Source organism: Medicago sativa, chromosome 3 (genome assembly GCF_051527215.1).
Source record: "Medicago sativa cultivar Bolivia chromosome 3, Bolivia_mono, whole genome shotgun sequence".
In the NCBI taxonomy this organism is placed as follows: Eukaryota; Viridiplantae; Streptophyta; class Magnoliopsida; order Fabales; family Fabaceae; genus Medicago; species Medicago sativa.
In genome coordinates this window covers 77,303,532-77,325,563 of record NC_140751.1, presented here as the reverse complement: position 1 = coordinate 77,325,563, position 22,032 = coordinate 77,303,532, and positions in this window count along the sequence as shown.

Below are 22,032 nucleotides of genomic sequence, written 5' to 3'. Positions count from 1 at the left end.
CGTTTCAATTTCTTTTACGAAATTCAGTTTCATCTTGTGATCTTTCTCTTTGATTCTTGTTTTGGTGTCTTGATAATGGTTGAAAGGTCAAACTTCCTTCGCTCAATGGAATATTGGGCATTAATTGAAAATGGTGTCACAGTCCGCTTTTCTTGAATGAAGATTTTCTATTATGACAAAAATTAAAGTTAATTACAATATTTTTAATTCAAAATTAAATTAGGATTTGTTAAGATTGTTGTAGCGAGTATAATAGATTTGGTTAAAAAAATAAATTAAGATTAGATCAAATTTGATTCAAAATTAAAATTATGATTAATTTCATATAAAGTCAAGTTTAATATTTATTATCATGTATATTATATATTACTAGCGTGCAAACGGACATCATGTACCTAGCTGTCCGATTTTCTTGTACAAGACTATATAGTTCGTTGTCTCTAAATTATGATAAAATGAATCTGAATTACTATATTTTTTATTCAAATTTGAATTATCCTAAAAAAATCAAATTTAAATTAAGATTCATCAAATTTGAATCAAATCAAATATATTATTCTCCTTAAATCTAAACAATGATTCAAATTTGAAATTTTGATCAAATTCTATCATTTGATCATGTAAAAGAGAGATAAACCTGTAAAATAATAAGTTTAAATGAAAGTTTGATGGGAACAGAGGATACCATGTCATAACCATCTTTAACTCTTATTAATAGTTGTTAGATGAGTTGAAATACAATAAAACATATTTATAGTGTTTTTTTTGGCCATAAAAAAATAGTTCTTTTTTTACAAGATGATCTTTGTATTGGTAGCTAACTTGTATTGTAAACATGAAACAGGTTTGACTTGGTTCTTTTTTGCCATGTGCATAGATATGAAAGAATATGTTCTATCCATCAGAATCAATGCAAAGTTAGGCCTATAAAAGATCAAAATGGACTGGACCCATATGAATAACAGAAATTATAGTGCCTCTGTACATTCTGTTATTGGCATATATAGCTGGCTTCACATTTACAAATTATCAAGTTCATGCTATGTAGTTTGGACCAATTAAGCCATATCATATACATATATGGACATTTGATTGCATTAATCTCCTCTGAGGAATGGCACTGCATTGTAAGCTATCTTTTGGTGTACCAATAATGCTTCCTAACAATAGTTTAGCAACTTTGAAATGTGGTAAAGAAATCAACCATTCCTAACGATAGCACTTTTGAAAAGAGAGAAAAGAAAACGATAGTTGATAGGTGCAAGCATCATTTCAATGCATGTTATACTGATATTAAGGATATGCTTAAATTCAAATCACTGGAAAACCTACTTTTTTTACGAAAATTTTAACCAATTGTAGCAACATGTATGCAGAAATATAGGGAAACATTCATAAAGTTGATAATATATTTGAAGAGAAGATGAATAAATTTGGTTTTCATATTTGATTAAACATTAAATTCAACAGAGTTGATACATAAAAATAAATGAGTAAACATGAATTGAACCACCTATAAAGCATTAGAAAAGCCAAGCAAAATATAATTGATAACATATTTCTAAATATTTCAAGGAAAATGCTAGATATCAAGAATGGATTTTCTTGATGAATTCAAGAATGACATGGCAAAATAATCACCTTTAGATTTCAATCTTATTTATTAACGTTTCATAAAAAAAATACATAACACCCATCACCCCATGATTTCCGGCTAGGCTGAGATTTTATTGGCTAACATTAATTTCGGGACAATTTCTTGATAAAATCTTTCTTGATATATAGCATTGCTCATATTACAATTACCTAATGTCAACCTTAATATAATAACTCAACTAAACAATAAACCTGTGTATTTTACTACTGGGTCGAGTCTGACTCTAGAAAGAACCTCCTTGACTGGAAAAAAAAAATTGCGACGACTTCATGCTTGACATCCCTAGGGAAACTGCATTGTTGCTCCAAACACCGGTGCCCCGCCTCCTACACCGTGATTATCATCGTCATTGTTGGAGCAGAGTGTGATTTCCATCACTGATTGGATTACAGAGTGAGAATGAGAGATTTGGAAAGGCATGTGGTCGTGAATGGATGGGTGGATTCTATCCGCCATGATAGGTTTCAAAGGGGACTTATCAAACTGATCACAGCGAAGACATGAGCGACATAGAGGACAGTTAGGTTTTTTATGAAGCCAAGCATCAATGCAAACGAGATGGAAAGTGTGGGAACAAAGAGGGAGGGTGCGAATGTAATCATTGTTTTCAAATTCAACCAAGCAAATGGTACACTCACGATTAGATTCATCTTGTTTAGATTTAGTGGTATTGTAGATGAACGAGGGAATGGCGTTTATAACACTCTTTTCCAAGCCACATGCGTGTACGTGTGGAGTCTCCACCATTGTGGACTGGGACTCCACATCGTTCAACGAGATGGTAGTGAGGAAACTCTGGTGTTGGAACCTTTGGATAAGACGGTAACATGTTACTACTACCAAGGCGCCGACAAAGAGCATAAGTAAGAGTAGTAGTGATGCTATCCAGGGTAGAGTGGACTCTAGAACCGTTGAAAATAATGGATGAGCTTTGATGGCCATAGTTTTGGGATACTTGAGACAATGATGAGAATGGGAGTTGAGAAGGTGCAAAGAAATGTTTGTGGTTTTTTGTTTGGTTTCCTGGTTTTTGGGTTGTTTTGTGAATGAACAATACTATGTACGCAGTACGCGGGTTTCTTTTTTCTATTTTGGGTTTAATTTCATAATAAATGCATTCCAAAAATAAATTAATTATCCAAACAATATTTAGTGATTCCTAAAAATTCCATTTCCAGTGCTAACGTTAAAAGATAGACTCGGACTATACACAATATGTCTCATTTTCTTAAGGAATTTTCCTAAGAGCAATAAATCTGTTTTAAAAGAAATTCATTATTATGTTTGATTTAGAGTCGGTTTGGTTCAACAGACGGCGGGAAATATTTTGACAGAGAGGAGGAATGAGCAGTGAGGGGAGAGATTTTAATTTTAATTATATACATGTTTGATTCACAAGTGAAGAAGAAAGACATTTTTTTTAACTACACATATATTTGGTTTACAAGGGAGAGAAAGAGAGAAATTTTATATTAATTTGCATTTTATTTGTATATCTTATAATAGTCTCGTGATATTCAAAGCTGAAATTCGTAAACATTTTTTTTAACATTTTTCTGATCTTGGCAAACATTTTAAAAAAAAAACTTAAATGTGTTTTGGTTTCAAGTTTTTTATTTTATTTTAAAATACAGGAAAAGCACATTGTTTTCAATTTCATTAATGGGAATTTAGTAAATAAGTGAAGATTTTAAAATATTGTTTAAAAAACAAAATTAATTGTTTATTTTTTACAAATAAAGAAACAAAATAAAATGTTGAAAATTGGTTTTGTATATTCCTTTTTTTTGTTGAATGAAATGTGGTTTTGTATATTCCTGTTTCACAAAACTCTCCTTTTGTGGTCGTGACGTCCATTTAATGATTTTTTTTTATAAGGATTTGCTGATTATATTTAATGGATAGCTGTACGATTTTTTTTATACAGGATAGCTTTACTTTTTTTCTAAAAAAAAAAAACAAAATGAAAAATATATTAATGCCAACAAGGAATATATTACCCTTCCCTCAAAAAACAAGGAATTACCTCACAAGAAATGTAAGACAAAGTTCAAAAAGTAACAACACCAACAACCTAGAATACAAACCAAACAACATAAAAATAAATAAGGGTTAAATATGTTTTTGGTCCCTATAAATATATCAACTTTTTATTCTATTCTCTCTAAAATTTTCCATCAATTTTTAGTCCCTATAAAATTTTCAACCACTACTTTTGGTCCCTATTTTTAAGTTAATTTTTGTATTTTTTTAATAAAATTATGCAGAAATGTGTAGAATATTGTAAAAAAGAAATTCCAAAAAAAAAAATTAGAATTTTTTAACAAAACATAAATTAAATATGAATTTTTAAACATCAAAAATATAAAAATTCAAATTAAATTCATTTTTTGGTTGTTAAAAATTCATATTAAATTCATGTTTTGCTAAAAAATTCTAATTTTTTTGGGAGAGATTCTTGTAATATTAAGAATTTTTCTGCAAAATTTTATTCAAAAAAATAAATTCTATTTATGAGTTTACTTTAAAGGAGGGACCAAAAGTGAAGATCGAATTTTTTAAGGGACTAAATGTTGAAGATAATTTTTAGAGGAACTAAAACAAAAAATTAATAATTTTATAGGGATAAAAAATATATTTAACTCAAAAAATAATCAACAAAATACTAGCTTGGTGGGGAAATCCAAACATTGAAAAAGAGTAATCCATAAGTAATGAAGATCAAAACCGAAATTACAATTTTTCACTTTCAACCACCAACAAAATAGTAACTTCACTTTGTTTGTCAAGCGATGAATTGAAGAATCCTTATGTTAAAAAATATGAAAATTTCTTTTCTTTTAAATAAGCCAAACACAGGACAACCAAATTAGTTGAAGAGAAGACCATATTTTTTTTAGAGTCAAATTAGTTGAAGAGAAGACCATATTTTTTTTAGAGTCACCTCATAAATTTCCAAATTGCATGAGATGATCTGAAAGATGCAATGAACTTGCCAAGTGTATACCTAACCATCACAAACAATGTGACCAAACACTCCCATAAAAAGCACAAAAAAATGATTGACGCTTTTCTCCGACCCACAACCACTCAAACACGTATTAGAATTAGATGGTATGATTCCACGCCGAAACAAATTGTCCTTTGTACCCAGTTATGTGACAACCTCCAAGCAAATAAAGAAATCTTTAAAGGGACAACTTTGTTCCAAACAATACCAGGGATGTCGAATCGATCCAACTACTCTACTTTAGACAACATGTGATATACACCTCTTATTTGTAGCATTTACCTCGGTCAAGATTCCAATCTCATTTTTCTTCCACGTCATCCTATAAAAAAAATGTTATACAACAATTCACAACACTCCCTCACATGTTCCTCCTCTTAAGCTAATAACTCCCTTCACCACATCCAATAATCTTCCTTGACACCCCGCCCTAATAAACACATATCAGTCATTGACGCCATATGATTCTTAGATAAAAGACCTCCTTTCAATCACTGATCCAATAAAAAAAAAAAGTTTTGGCCCAATCACCCACCACCCGTACTAAACTACCCACCCCTATCCCCACACTTATATGAATCCCTATTAAATGTTTTCACAAACTTGACCCCAACCTCCTGCCCACCTTAACTCGACCTCCTTCCTACCCATACGGCCATACCTAACTACTAAAACCTTATACCATAGACTCCGCCACTCAACATGCATCCTCCAATACCATTTATCTAAAAGAGCCAAATTAAACTCTCAAATTCTCTGAACCTCCATCCCTCCATTCTTCTTATCCAAACAAATAGTGTCTCATTTAATCAATGGAGTATTCTTAACATCCTCAGAACCCCAAAAAAACTGTAGTCAATAGAGGAGATAATACATGTGGGAGCTTTAAAAAAGGAAAAAAATAGACCGGTAAAAAGCACATGAAAAATTTCAGAAGAACCAAGAAATCACCCAAAGACAGATTCCTACTTCTCCACCGAGATAATTGTTCTTTAACCAAGAAATCAACAATTACATGAAGTTTAACCAACGAGAGTCGCTTCTTATGGGATGACTGTAACACCCCGTTTTCCCAACGTAAAAAATTCTTAAATAAAATCAGCGTTTTTCATCATAAAACGGAATGTCACATTTCTTAAAAAAACGTAAATGGAATAATAATTTATCCTTCAAAAATATAACAACATAATCTTTAAAACTTCGCAGCGGAATAGTTTGACAACTTAAATAATCTTTGGCACAAGGGCCTCAATATAAAATTTCATAAAACTTAGTTCAACATCAATTCTTGAAAGATTCATAAAGTAATACGTAAGGAACAGAAAGTAAAGACATAATCTCATCCCGTTACGTATCAGAGCACCTAAGACACACTTGTGAGGAGTCCACTCACGACCGCAACTAATCCTGGTTACCTGCAAGTTACCCATACGAAGAGCAACATTTCCAAGCAGAGGGGTGAGATTTCTCAAACAATAATATAAAGCATATAAATCATATAAAGTACATTCAACAACTTAAACATCTTATAATTCATTAATCATATCTAACAACTTAAACTTTCTTAACTAGTGTCACTATTCTTCCTATATTAGTCATATACTTCATCTTATATTATCAATAATATCACATACATCATCACATATCATCATTAGTAAACATGTAGCATCATATCATAAATCACATAGCATCATACCATAAATCACATAGCATCTTATCATAAATCACATAGCATCTTATCATAAACAACTTCATAATCAATCATCATAAGCAACTTCGTAATCAATCATCATACACATCATAATCATTCATCATCTTAAGCATCATAATCATTTATAAAGCACTTCATTAATAGCTCATCAACTTGACATCTTAACATCTTAACATCTCGATAACTTGACATCTTAACAACTTGACCTGACAATGCATCTAGACTCGACTATGCAACTCTTAACGTCTTAAACCATCTTTGATCATCATGAAAATGCAAATGCATGTGGTACCATTTTAGGGCATAAGCCCTCATCATCGTGGTTGAGCATAAATATACTCCTAGGGCATAAGCCCTCATCGTCGTGGTTGAGCAAAAGCTCCATCGTCGTGGTTGAGCAAAAAGCTCCATCGTCGTGGTTGAGCAAAAGCTCCATCGTCGTGGTTGAGCAAAAGCTCCAGGGCATGAGCCCTCATCTTTAAATGAGTATGCATGGACTCAACATCTTACGTCTTAGAAACTTTATGAACATCTATGACATCCTAACATCTTGATATCTTGACAACATAACATCTTAACAACTTGATGACTTCATAACGACTCGACGACTTAACAACTCTTATCATCTTAACGTCTTAACATCTTAACATCTTGACAACATATGGATCACATAAATAATTCATGTCATATCATAATATAACAATATCAAATGATAATAAACAACATCTTAAAACATCATATTCATCAATCATAAACAACTTCATATAACATCGTATTTAAACATCGACAATAATTCACTATGTATCTTTGTAAAAACAAAATAAATTATCCACAACATATTTTCATGTCAAACCAAAGCTACTGGAAAGATATCACAAATATCAACAACTTTCATGTTTAGAACAAAGATCAATTCAAAACAGAAACATATGAACAAAACGCAAAAACATGAAACAGAGAATGCTGTCACCGTACAATTTCGCTAAGACCTCCCTGTAGTATTTTAATCATAACTCAAAGACCAAACATTATTTTCACGTAAAACTAAAGCCACTAGAAAGCTAACAAAATTATCTAAAACTTTCATGTTTACGCCTAAGACCAATTCTGTACCGATCAATACCAGTTTTTATTTTAAATTCGGAAAAGTTGTGTTGTAAGTCCATAAAAATTCACTGTGACCTACATGCAGTAATTTGACCATAACTCAAGTTCTATAAATCCTATTGACGTGAGACCAACGGCATTAGAAAGCTAACATCCATACCTACAACTTTCGTGTTTACAGCTAAACCCAGTTCGGAACTTAAACTTGTCAAACTGAGACAATAAAAACGCGTTTTGCACATTGACAGCAAAATCGCAGTTCAGCTGCGATTTCGCTTTGGGAAAATCTTTTCCACTTCTTATTCGATCCAATACTCTCCAAACTTGATCCTAATCATTACTCTATGATTGCCCTATCATTAGAACACTAATTATTCATCAACTTACTGTATGCAAATTCAAAGGGTTCTCAAATCTATTAACAACCTATTACAATTATTAAACCCTAATTCTTAAACTCACCAACATCTCATCCAATTTCATGGTTTTAACCTCAAAACTACATCCAATAATCATCCTATGGGTTATCTAAGGACTGTATACAATTTCTACATCAATTCAACAAGTTTTCATCATCTAATCATCAAATCTCTCTCAAAACCCTAATTCTCAAATTCTCACAAACTTTCCCCAACTTGTTAGATGCAATCTAATGATTTAACAACTTAATATTAATGCAAGATAGTCTCACCCTCACCTTAGATTAATTCTTGAATCAGCGGCAGCGTTCTTCTTTCCTAAGGTCTTCTCCTCTTCTCTTGACTTTTCTCTCCTCTTCTCTTCTTTCTTGTTCTCCTCTTTTCCAAAAAGCGGTTTCCGGTAAACTCTTTCTAACATAAGCTTCTCTATTTATAATACTAAACGCTCTTCCTAAATCTATTTTGGCCCAACAACTTATTCTTCTTTCTATTCTAACCCCCTTCTTATTTCTCTTACACCTCAAAACTACTCTATTCCTCATAATCTTATTTATTTCTAAATTAAATATATCTCTCCCCCACTTAATAATAATAATACACCAATAACAAATATATCTCTAACAAATAACAAATATATTTCTACACCAAATAACAAATATATCTATAACAAATAACAAATATATTTCTACACCAAATAACAATTATATTATGCTAGTAAATACCAACATATAACATAAGAAAATATCACATAAATCATGTAAATCATACCAATCATATAAATATATTCTAAAATTAATTAAAATAATTAAATAAAAAGGAGGGCGTTACAACTCTCCCCAACTTAAAAGAATTTCGTCATCGAAATTCAAGCACAAGAGAAAATAAATTTAATTATTGTTTCTTCAAACAAATCACAAAACCACATCAATGTTAGTCAGTTAAACATGATCGCATAATAAAACATAACTACTAACTAGAAAACATGACGACACGACACAACGACTCTTCTACTTGGCCGAACGGACCGACCTGCTCTGATACCAATTGTAACACCCCGTTTTCCCAACGTAAAAAATTCTTAAATAAAATCAGAGTTTTTCATCATAAAACGGAATGTCACATTTCTTAAAAAAACGTAAATGGAATAATAATTTATCCTTCAAAAATATAACAACATAATCTTTAAAACTTCGCAGCGGAATAGTTTGACAACTTAAATAATCTTTGGCACAAGGGCCTCAATATAAAATTTCATAAAACTTAGTTCAACATCAATTCTTGAAAGATTCATAAAGTAATACGTAAGGAACAGAAAGTAAAGACATAATCCCATCCCGTTACGTATCAGAGCACCTAAGACACACTTGTGAGGAGTCCACTCACGACCGCAACTAATCCTGGTTACCTGCAAGTTACCCATACGAAGAGCAACATTTCCAAGCAGAGGGGTGAGATTTCTCAAACAATAATATAAAGCATATAAATCATATAAAGTACATTCAACAACTTAAACATCTTATAATTCATTAATCATATCTAACAACTTAAACTTTCTTAACTAGTGTCACTATTCTTCCTATATTAGTCATATACTTCATCTTATATTATCAATAATATCACATACATCATCACATATCATCATTAGTAAACATGTAGCATCATATCATAAATCACATAGCATCATACCATAAATCACATAGCATCTTATCATAAATCACATAGCATCTTATCATAAACAACTTCATAATCAATCATCATAAGCAACTTCGTAATCAATCATCATACACATCATAATCATTCATCATCTTAAGCATCATAATCATTTATAAAGCACTTCATTAATAGCTCATCAACTTGACATCTTAACATCTTAACATCTCGATAACTTGACATCTTAACAACTTGACCTGACAATGCATCTAGACTCGACTATGCAACTCTTAACGTCTTAAACCATCTTTGATCATCATGAAAATGCAAATGCATGTGGTACCATTTTAGGGCATAAGCCCTCATCATCGTGGTTGAGCATAAATATACTCCTAGGGCATAAGCCCTCATCGTCGTGGTTGAGCAAAAGCTCCATCGTCGTGGTTGAGCAAAAAGCTCCATCGTCGTGGTTGAGCAAAAGCTCCAGGGCATGAGCCCTCATCTTTAAATGAGTATGCATGGACTCAACATCTTACGTCTTAGAAACTTTATGAACATCTATGACATCCTAACATCTTGATATCTTGACAACATAACATCTTAACAACTTGATGACTTCATAACGACTCGACGACTTAACAACTCTTATCATCTTAACGTCTTAACATCTTAACATCTTGACAACATATGGATCACATAAATAATTCATGTCATATCATAATATAACAATATCAAATGATAATAAACAACATCTTAAAACATCATATTCATCAATCATAAACAACTTCATATAACATCGTATTTAAACATCGACAATAATTCACTATGTATCTTTGTAAAAACAAAATAAATTATCCACAACATATTTTCATGTCAAACCAAAGCTACTGGAAAGATATCACAAATATCAACAACTTTCATGTTTAGAACAAAGATCAATTCAAAACAGAAACATATGAACAAAACGCAAAAACATGAAACAGAGAATGCTGTCACCGTACAATTTCGCTAAGACCTCCCTGTAGTATTTTAATCATAACTCAAAGACCAAACATTATTTTCACGTAAAACTAAAGCCACTAGAAATCTAACAAAATTATCTAAAACTTTCATGTTTACGCCTAAGACCAATTCTGTACCGATCAATACCAGTTTTTATTTTAAATTCGGAAAAGTTGTGTTGTAAGTCCATAAAAATTCACTGTGACCTACATGCAGTAATTTGACCATAACTCAAGCTCTATAAATCCTATTGACGTGAGACCAACGGCATTAGAAAGCTAACATCCATACCTACAACTTTCGTGTTTACAGCTAAACCCAGTTCGGAACTTAAACTTGTCAAACTGAGACAATAAAAACGCGTTTTGCACATTGACAGCAAAATCGCAGTTCAGCTGCGATTTCGCTTTGGGAAAATCTTTTCCACTTCTTATTCGATCCAATACTCTCCAAACTTGATCCTAATCATTACTCTATGATTGCCCTATCATTAGAACACTAATTATTCATCAACTTACTGTATGCAAATTCAAAGGGTTCTCAAATCTATTAACAACCTATTACAATTATTAAACCCTAATTCTTAAACTCACCAACATCTCATCCAATTTCATGGTTTTAACCTCAAAACTACATCCAATAATCATCCTATGGGTTATCTAAGGACTGTATACAATTTCTACATCAATTCAACAAGTTTTCATCATCTAATCATCAAATCTCTCTCAAAACCCTAATTCTCAAATTCTCACAAACTTTCCCCAACTTGTTAGATGCAATCTAATGATTTAACAACTTAATATTAATGCAAGATAGTCTCACCCTCACCTTAGATTAATTCTTGAATCAGCGGCAGCGTTCTTCTTTCCTAAGGTCTTCTCCTCTTCTCTTGACTTTTCTCTCCTCTTCTCTTCTTTCTTGTTCTCCTCTTTTCCAAAAAGCGGTTTCCGGTAAACTCTTTCTAACATAAGCTTCTCTATTTATAATACTAAACGCTCTTCCTAAATCTATTTTGGCCCAACAACTTATTCTTCTTTCTATTCTAACCCCCTTCTTATTTCTCTTACACCTCAAAACTACTCTATTCCTCATAATCTTATTTATTTCTAAATTAAATATATCTCTCCCCCACTTAATAATAATAATACACCAATAACAAATATATCTCTAACAAATAACAAATATATTTCTACACCAAATAACAAATATATCTATAACAAATAACAAATATATTTCTACACCAAATAACAATTATATTATGCTAGTAAATACCAACATATAACATAAGAAAATATCACATAAATCATGTAAATCATACCAATCATATAAATATATTCTAAAATTAATTAAAATAATTAAATAAAAAGGAGGGCGTTACAATGACCGATGTACAAAAAAGGAATATTGCCAATTTTACATTTCAATCCCAACGATGCCTCGGCCATCCAAGACTTAAACACATTCACCCCCACCAACACACTTTTGTGAAAAATCACCTTCAAACCTGAAGTATGTGGTCTTTATTATAGACCACATACATCATTTATTGAATGAACCAAAAAAGTGAAAAGTTTCTTACATTTGAGACCGGAGGGAGTAGATTCTAAAGTAGTTGTGTTTGATGGAGTATGTGATAGCTTTACTTTTTTAATTCCAAAGTCAATGGTGATAATAAGGGTGTTTTTGGTGTTTTTTCTAGAAGAAAGTAGTTTTTGGTTGACAACCCCATGTATGGGGACACCATATTTAACAATAAAAAAACAAATTTTTATTTTTGTTATTTAAAAAAAAAAAATTTAAATAAATAACACCAATAGCAGTATAAGGTGGCCGACCATAGTGAGGGGCCATCAAAGCTCATTGTCAACCGTCATGGGACGTTAGAGTCTCGCTGTTGACATTTGTGGAACATCAGTGTTCCGCCGCCAACTATTATGGAGTTGTCGGAACTAAATTGGCGGTCAGCAACAGTCAAAGGAAAGTTTCTCTCTCTAAAAACTTTCCTCTGACCTCTCTCTAGATTTTTAAACTTTCTTCTCCTTGGTATCCAAAAATCGGCATACCCATGTAGATCCGGGCGGTGGTCGTGCGAGGAGACCTCGTCTCCGTACCACCGTCCTCCTCCACGTGTGGTTCTGTTCATGTCCGTTTTTCCGTTGCCGCTTGTCCTGGTTCATTGTTGTCTTCTGCTGCTGTCCTTCCCTTACGTGTTCCTGCATAGAGCTAGCGCCGCCGCGGTTGTGCTTTGTCCGGTCCTAGCTGTTCCGGCCAGATCTACTGCCGTCAGGTTGTTTCTTGTCTGCACCAGTTCTAGTGCAGCTTCTGGCCTCCGCTCCCAGTGTCTTTCCGGCGAAGTAGGTGGGGCTTTTCCGGCTTCTAGCGCGCAGCTGGGTGTCAACCCTTGTCCGCCAGCAGCTGCTCCACCGTTCGGCGCCGTCGCGGCTCAGTTGGATCTGTCGCTCAGGTTCGTTTCTAGGAGTGTCTAACGGAAGGTTTGTGTTTTGAGCAGTTTCGATATGTTGGACCAGGCTTTGGTAGGTGCGGTGGTTGCCGTTGATGTGTTCCTGCTTGATCCCTTGGAGGAGGATCTGTCACCGTGGTTGGGTGTGGTGCTGTGTGGGGTTTTAAGTGGTGGTGTATTTGGTGTGTTGTAGCGGGGTTTGTGGTGGTGGTGAAGGTGGTGGTTTCGGGTGGTTGCGAGGAGGTTTAAGGAGGTGTTGGTGGGTGGTTTTTTGGTTGGAGTGTAGGTTGTAACGGACGGGTGGTGCGAAAGGGGTGATGTGAGATGCTGATTTGCGTGGTCCGTTTCTAGCGGCTACAGGTGTGGAATTAGCTCTTCCATCCACGATTAATCCTCCTTCAACGAACTTCTGGATCGTTTGTTGTCGTAAGGATCGTGGTGGTTGTGGTTGTTCGCGTCGGTGGTTTGTGTAGATTTTGAATCTGCTAGATTTGGTGTCAGATAACCTCCGGGTTCACTGTGTGTCTGTTATTTGAGGTGGTGGAGGTGGTTACTTGTTGGGGTGATTTTTCTTGGAGGTAGCCTTTGTTTACACGGGTCCAATGTTCGTCGTCACTAGCTCTTTTTGGGTTTTTGGGTGGTTTAGGTGTCTAGGATGTTTGGAGGGTGTGTGTCCCATTTTGTTGAGCATTTTTTCCATTGATTTGTTTGTTGTTTTAAACTTCGCATGCCATGTCTCTTGTCTTTCATATTGTTTGCTGGTTTTCGGTGGGCCGGTTCATTTGGCTTCGAGATCGGGAGTCGGGGTCTAGCTGCAATCTTTGATTGACTTGGTTTGGTTTTTCTCTGGTGTACCAGGGGCTTAGGGTGCCCTGCCATGTTGGTTTTTGGGCTTTGTGTTGTGCTCTTTCGGTGGATCAGAGGTCGCGAGGTTTGAGATAGCTGCAGGATCTTCGGTTAGGTGCTCTTCGAATTGTGGCTCGACTTGGGAGTTGGGATCTGGTTGTTTTATGTTTGAGGGTGATCTTTTTGGGTGAGTAGTGACGATGAGCGGTGGTGGATCCTGTGTTTACAATGGTGGATGTTTTTTGGAGGATGTTTTAGGTGGTGAGGTGTTTTGGTGAGTTTATCTCCAGGGGTGTTTTTAATGGGGTTATGGTGTTCCGTCTATATGCGGCACCAGTTGTATCTTGATTTCGTTCACTCCTTGCGTCTTGCGGGGATGACGTTTAATAATATTTGCCATTTCAAAAAAAAAATTGGCGGTCAGCAACAATCAATAACCACCAATAATGGGTGTCAAGTGAGTGTTCTCATATATACAAGATTTTCACTTAATAGTAGTAGTAGTGCTAACAACAACAACAATAATAATAGTGTCCCGTGAGCATAGCTCAGTTGGCTGAGATATGCATTATTATATGCTTGAGCTATGCATTATTATATGCTGGGGTTGGGATTCGAACCCTGGACATCCCACTTATTCACCTTGAAAAATGTGAATTCTAACCACTAGACTACTTGACAAAAAAAACGTAACAACAATATAATAATAATAATACACTGAATCTATCTATCTATGTTTATTTGTACCCTTTAAAAAGAAAATCTATGTGAACCTGGGTTCGACTCCTGCAATGCCCATTTTAGCTTTTTTCTCAAAAAAAAAATCTATGTTTACTTTTTTTTTCCTGTGGAAAAATCTATGTTTACTTAGACATAAAAGAGATACCAACTTTTTTCTTCCATATTTTTCCTTAAATTTATACTATTTTATTTATAAATTTTATTGATACTTATCCAATCAAATAATTGAATTTTTTTATACCAATACAAGTATAAAATAGGATCTTGTAAAAACAGAAGTATAAAATCTCTATTATATATATTTGCACTATTTTATTTTGATAGTACACATGGCATCCTTATATTGAAAGGTGCATTTAATGTTTTGTGTAATTGGTACATATTATGTGATTTGTGCAAGACTTATGTAATTAACATGATTATGCAAGTTGACTAAAAGGCTTATAATGACAAAAAAATAAATGGAATATTTTATTCAAATTATTTTTGCTATTTAATGTGTTACTAATTTCATTACTAAATTAATGGCATAATTGATGTGACTTACTTGCTTCTTTTTTCCTATAAATATTGTTTGTCCGTCTCAAACATCTTCACATCATTTAGAATTCATACTAAAATTTTAAAATTATTCTCAAAATCTCTCTTTTATTTTATTGAAACACTTTTCTTCTTAACATATTTTTTTCATCACTCTAATTTCAAAAATTGATTCAATTTATGATATTACTCCACTACATGTTGTATATATCCATGTATTTTGTTCAAATTCACATATTCATCCTATGATACCCTCGAGTTCTAACGACTTATGACAAGATATGTACCAATTACATGTTGGTACATAATTCTTAATTATCATCCAATCAAATTGTAATCAACACATCATCATATTAAGTTAGCCAGTCTTGAGTTTTTTTTCCTATATATAGTCAATTTGTCTTTCATCATTTGTATATGCATCTTCCTTTCGTACAAATTGTTTATAATATCATTTATTTGAAATGCAAATATTTCTACCTCCTGACCAATTCAATTTTATTGATTTCATTATTATCAAATTGATTTAGGCACCTTTTTTTTTCCTTCCGAATTTTGATTCCCTTTTATAGGTTTAGCTGTCGGCTCTGTTAATTTTAGGGTTTTCATCCCCATATATATTTACACCTTTTGAAAAAGTTTGCTTCACGTTTTAATGAATTTCATTATTTTTCTATTAATTTGAAGCAACGTAATTGAAAGACGTTTTGAACCAGATTTCTTCATTCCAAAACTATTTTTTTTGCCACTATTAATAATGAGAGATATGTGAAAGGCATGTCAATGTTTTGTTCTTCCCTACGAAGATGTAGAAAATTTATTTTAGTTATTTTTTTTTTCAATGAATTTTATCTAAACCTCACTATTTTCTTTATTATTTTCATTTGCTCCTATTCAAAAGAACTGATTTAATTTATTAAGTTTTTTCGTTTCTATTGTCAATCACTCATTTTCACTAAACATGGCGTTGATATATATTATTTCACATAAATTATTTCAACATCAAATCTCATCCATTCATTTCATTTGATAAATTAGTTCACATGCATCAAATACTCTTTATCACCTAATCAAGCATTCCATTTTTATCTCCCCATATTTATTTATTTCTGCCATCAACACATACTCAAACTTCTTTGTTAATTTTTTTACAAATTGCATGATAAAACACATACTTATGGTTGTTTGAGTCACTCATCAACATCGATAATATTTATTTGCCTTTATTTCATACCCATATTTTTTTTTTATTTTAAAATTATATTAAAAAAAAAGACAACAATCTCGGCTAAACTATCAATATCTCTATCCGTATCCTTATCTACATCTACAATCTACATCTACATCTACAATATAAACAAGTGAAACCATTTTCATTCAAAAGTACATGTGACATGTTATAGTCTCATTCTAATTAATGTCAGGCTAATTAATGCTAGAAAAATTCAAATTTCCATTACATGGTATATGCTTAGCACCTGGTATTTCAGTCTCAACACATACTTCCATATACTGCCTCTATTTTAAGAAATCATTCGATTTATTATTATGATCAAAATGATATCTAGAAATTTAATTGCCTGATATCAAATCAAACAAGAAACTGCCCATAAAAAAATCAAACAAGAAACTATCAACTGCCAATTAATGAAATTAAATTCAAATTATTCAACACTTATAACAGTCCTAAAAAAGAATGTTGACAATTGGTCTAATTCAAGACTATCGTTGAATTGTTTCTCACCTATTAAAATCAAATTAAAACCAAAATAAAATAGTGAAAGGTAATGATTCATTTTGTCACAAAAAGGAAATAAAATAGCTCAGATCTTTATCTCACATCCTATTCTCATCACTATTACTATTTTTCAAAAATGGTTTTGAGAACGGTAAGAAGATCAAGAACACCTTTAGTTCCTACAATTTCATCAAATTTTATTGTTGATTGCATCAGACCGTTCCCCTTCATCATGGTTTGTGACCATGATTTAGGATTTTATTGCTAATAGTTGGATTTTTAGCTGTACAAGAGAAAATAAGAGGGAGAATGTTAGTTATCAAATAATTTGTTGAGAAATTGATTTTGAAGCTGAAGAAAGGCATAAACGAAAGGGATCTTGAATCTTCTCTCATGATTTATATTTTGTTCCAATTCTCTCATGATTTATATTTTGTTCCAAATAATTGCCTACTATATATCATTTTTGAAAATGCTTCATTTGAGACATTATTTTCATCATATAACGATATGATCTTATTCATTAAATTTCTTTTGCTATTAATGTAACATATTTATTTTCCCATATATTTGTTTGCGGATGACCATATTGCTACTCAATGTTCCTCAAATTTACAAAGAACTTATCGAATTTATAACTAAAGTATATCTCAGTTTAATCGACTTTAATTCCTTCCAGTTTGGTTGTGTTTCTTCTAATTGGGAGGAAACTCAACATTATTGAAATTTCTTTTATCGGTTTTGTTTACAATGTGTTCATTATTTTGCAGAGACCTTTATAATATTGAGAACAAAGTAGTTTCCTATCTATATATTTAGTTCAAGGTCGCGCATCCTATATTAACTGTCAGGGCCAAACTTTAGTTTTTTTGGTAATTTGTCATTTACTCATTTTATACCACGAATCATATGTAATAAGTGTGTATTTTAGTCTTTTTAAGGCTTTTGTTTATTTTTCTTCTTTGTGTTGTTTGGATTAGTGTTACATTATAAGAATTTTGAATTAGGGTTTCATTTTTCTTTGTTGCAGCTTCTCTTCTGGATTCTTAAGTTTCTTTTTTGACATATTCTAGATTCTTACGTTGCAAAAGTTTTTGTGAATTTTATTACTATGATTATTTCTGAATTTTGCTAAAAAAAAAATCTAAATTTTTATTGCAACTTTATTTCTGAATCATGTGTTCTCACGGAATTTCATATATTTTATTTTCAGTATTAAATAAATACAAACATTTGAAGAAAAAAAATCCCTCTTTTATTTTTTTTGAGGGAATTCCTCTTTTATTTAAATGGAGTTTTGGTCGAACCAAATCGTACACCATCGATTCAGTTTGGTTCGTTTTCACTTTTAAAAAATGATAAAACCCAAACCTCATTTGACTTTGAAGAGCATGTAAATGGTAATTTAAAAAAATCATTATAACAATCAATATTTTGAATAAAACACGTTTACTCAATAATATAAGTATTGTACTACCTCTAATATAAGTATTGTACTACCTCTCATACAAACAAAGTTGTAAAGAGTGTATATACACATTAATCAAAATATATCTATTTTAAAAGGGGCACTAGCCAACAAATGTGTATTTTTTTTTATGTTAATTTTAAACCGAACCTCCACTAGATAGAACTAGAAAATTAGGTGTAGAACATATACAGTGGCTAGACCTATGAGTTTTTAGATGCAATATTGCACATGTTAAAGCAACTGAAAGTTATAACTTCTTATTGAAAACAACTATTATTTATTAAAAAACTACACATTTAATATAAAATGCACAACAATTATTTATTACTAAGACCCATTTAATATTTTTTGAAGTGTTGAGTTTGAGAGATTTTTTATTTTTTTAGTTAAATGGGGTTCAATTATGAACCAGCTGCATCACTTTATAAATGCATAAATAAAAGGAAACAAGAACAAAAGGAGTTGGGGGATGGACCAAAACCTTCTCAATAAAGCTAAGCAAAAAGTTGAGGGGCAAACACCAAACCAAGAAAAAAGTAAATAACAAGAATATAAAAAGTAAAGAAAACCAAAAGAAAAATAAAAGGAACGAACTAAGAGAAAGTCCTTGAGTTATTCTGGTGACATATATACTCCTAGAGTTTGAAAGATTAAATCTTATTAAGTATTAATTATAAGAGCAAGTGACATGTACATAGAGACTCATTTAAGCAACCAAAAGGAGAGGTCCATTGTGGATGCTCTAACAATCGATTAACTTATTGATGAAAATTTTTGGTCGAAAATAATACAAAATAAATGCTTGCAGAAATTATCAATTTTTAAATATTATTGTTATTATTATTATATTATTATTAATAATAATAAATATTGATTTTTAATGTTTATTAGATATACTAATTAAATGTATCAATTAAGTTTGGTAACTAATTTTATATTTGATATTTTTTCGAGTTATCATGAAATTGGTATAAAGCTTACATCACCGCTTAGCAGTGACTAATCTTAGTTGGAAAACCTGTGGGATACATAAGACGAGTTCTCTCATCTCAGCCGAATATTTTCCATACACATGAGGCAGATATTGAACTGCTATCCACATACTTGCGGGGCTCTAATCTATTATCAATTTGACCATTTTTTCCTAGGTTCATAGCTTACATGTTAATTCCAGGTGTTCGTACAACCGGTTCATCCTTCAATATTCCATTGAAAATCAATGAAGCATTGATACATGGATTTGAAAAGAAAATACGAGACGTTAAAATTGATATGAAGGCAGCAGAGAGAATCAAACACGAGACCTTAAAAGTAGTCCCAGGCCAAAACAAGTGGGTTAGATCAAACTTATTCATTGTGTTTCCTTATTGACTTTGTTTATCCAAATAATTTGGAAAATATATAGATCTCCAAAAAAATCAAGAGTGAGGGATACTTGCTCAAACTTTGGACCCATTTGAGCACTTTAACAATATTATTCTATCGTTGTTTCCAGAAAACGAGAAGGAAAATATTAGCTTTGATTTGGTTTGTCAATCTGACCAAAATAAAAAGCTACAAAGCAAATGGTATTCAATTGAGTTCTTGAATGATATTAACAGTTGCATATTTCAAACCACAAATTAAGATTTAAAGTTGGATGTCCAATAATATTGATGAGGAACATATACCAAGGTATTGTGTTTCAAAATGTGAAACCCCACATCTTCATCCAAAACCTTAAGACAATATGTATATTACTCATCTCATTTATATGTTCATAAATATCAAATCTTGCTGGCAATATAGTATTTTTACTCACACATGACAAATTAGCATTTCTCCCTTAAACGTGAGACTCTCTATGTCTATGATATGATGAAATAGTCAAATAAGGCCAGAGGCACAACATGGTAAAAAAGGTGGCTTGGTGGTGGTTTCATAGAGATGTGTTTTTTTCTCATTTATTTTATGAGAAGAGAGAAATTAAATTAGAAAAATTATTCGAACTAGAAAGAAATGACAAGGAAAACGAGTGAGTTGTGGGTAGTTTTATGAGTTTGTTGAAGGAGTTGGATATTACTGAGTAATTATTCTACCAAAAATATTAGACTCATTAAAAATGTCACATCAACTTAAAATGTACAATAAACATGTATTTTTCAACTCAACAAAACACATAAACGTTTTTCCTTTGTCATATCCCACTAAAGACTAAAAGTGAAGGAACTTAAAATAATAGAGGTTAAATAAAAAAAAGTTATCGCCTTGACAAATAAAAATTGCATGAAAGCGAACGACTTCCAAAATATAATATTTAACATAAAAAAATTAAACAAATGACATTCAAAAGCTAACAAAACAAATCATCATAATTTCGGGACTGCAAGTGTAACCTACATTGGATTGTATCTTTGCATTAGGCTAAAAGAAACTAGACAAATGATATCGACACCACAATTTCTCCCAAATTATTTAGGCACACGTTTGTGAGTCATCTCACTTATATCTTATTCAATATCTACTATTCCTTTCATTGTAGAACTTTAACTCTTATTTTACACGATAACATATCTCCCTCAAGTGTGACATTCTCTGTGTCCGTAATTACGTGACATAGCCAAATAAGGTCAAACCGATGTACAACATGATCAAAAAGGTAGATTAATGGTAATTTACTAAAAGTGTGTTTTTGTTCCTTTATTTCATGAGAAGAGATCAAAGAAATTAGAAGATGAAAAATAAATTTGAGATTGACATAACTGATACCGGTTAAAAAAAAATAATAATTGTGTATTTTGTCCATAAGGTTATAAAGAACGAAGTAAGTTGCAAGTGATTTTATGAAATTGTTGAAGGAGTTGAAGATTTTTGTGTAATTAATTTACCAAAAAGTTAGATTGCGTTAAAAAAACTAATTTACCAAAAAGTTAGATTCGGGTAAAAAACGCAACAACATATAAAGAATTTACTAAGCACATATTTTGTTAACTCAGCATAACACTTAAGTGTTTATCTATGGTTAAATTCCACCAAAGATCAAAGGATAAGGAATTTAATATCTTAGAGATTGATTAAAAAATATTGCATGAAAGTGAACAACACCCAAAAACATAAATTTGATATAAAAATTAAATAATTGGCATCCCAAAATTAACGAAACCGTTTATCGTAATGTTGAGAGTTCTAAGGGTGCTACAGTAGGTTGGACTATCACATTAGGCTAAGTGAAACCACACAATTGTGATTGACATCACATCATTATCCAAAACCTTAAGGCATTAGGTGTATTGGTCATCTTACTTATATGTTTCTCAACGTCTACTTTGGCATCCAATAATGTGGGACTTTAAGTCACAATTTACACATGAACATATATCTCTAAAGTGTGAGACTCAATGCGTCTGTAATTTGTTGATAGTCAAATAAGGTTAGGCGAAGGCACAACATGGTTAAAAAAAATGGATTAATGGTGTTTTTGCGGAGGGAAGTTTGTGTTCCCATCTTTCATGAAACGAGAGAAATAAATTTAGCAACAATAAAATTAAATTAGAATATGAAAAGAAATTTGAACATGAAAGAAATGATAAGGGAAAAAAATAGTGTGTGTTTTGTCCATGGAAGTATCGGAAATATAGCGAGTTACTGACAATTTTATGGGTCAGTTAAAAAGTGTTGGAAATTTAAGAGTAAATATTTC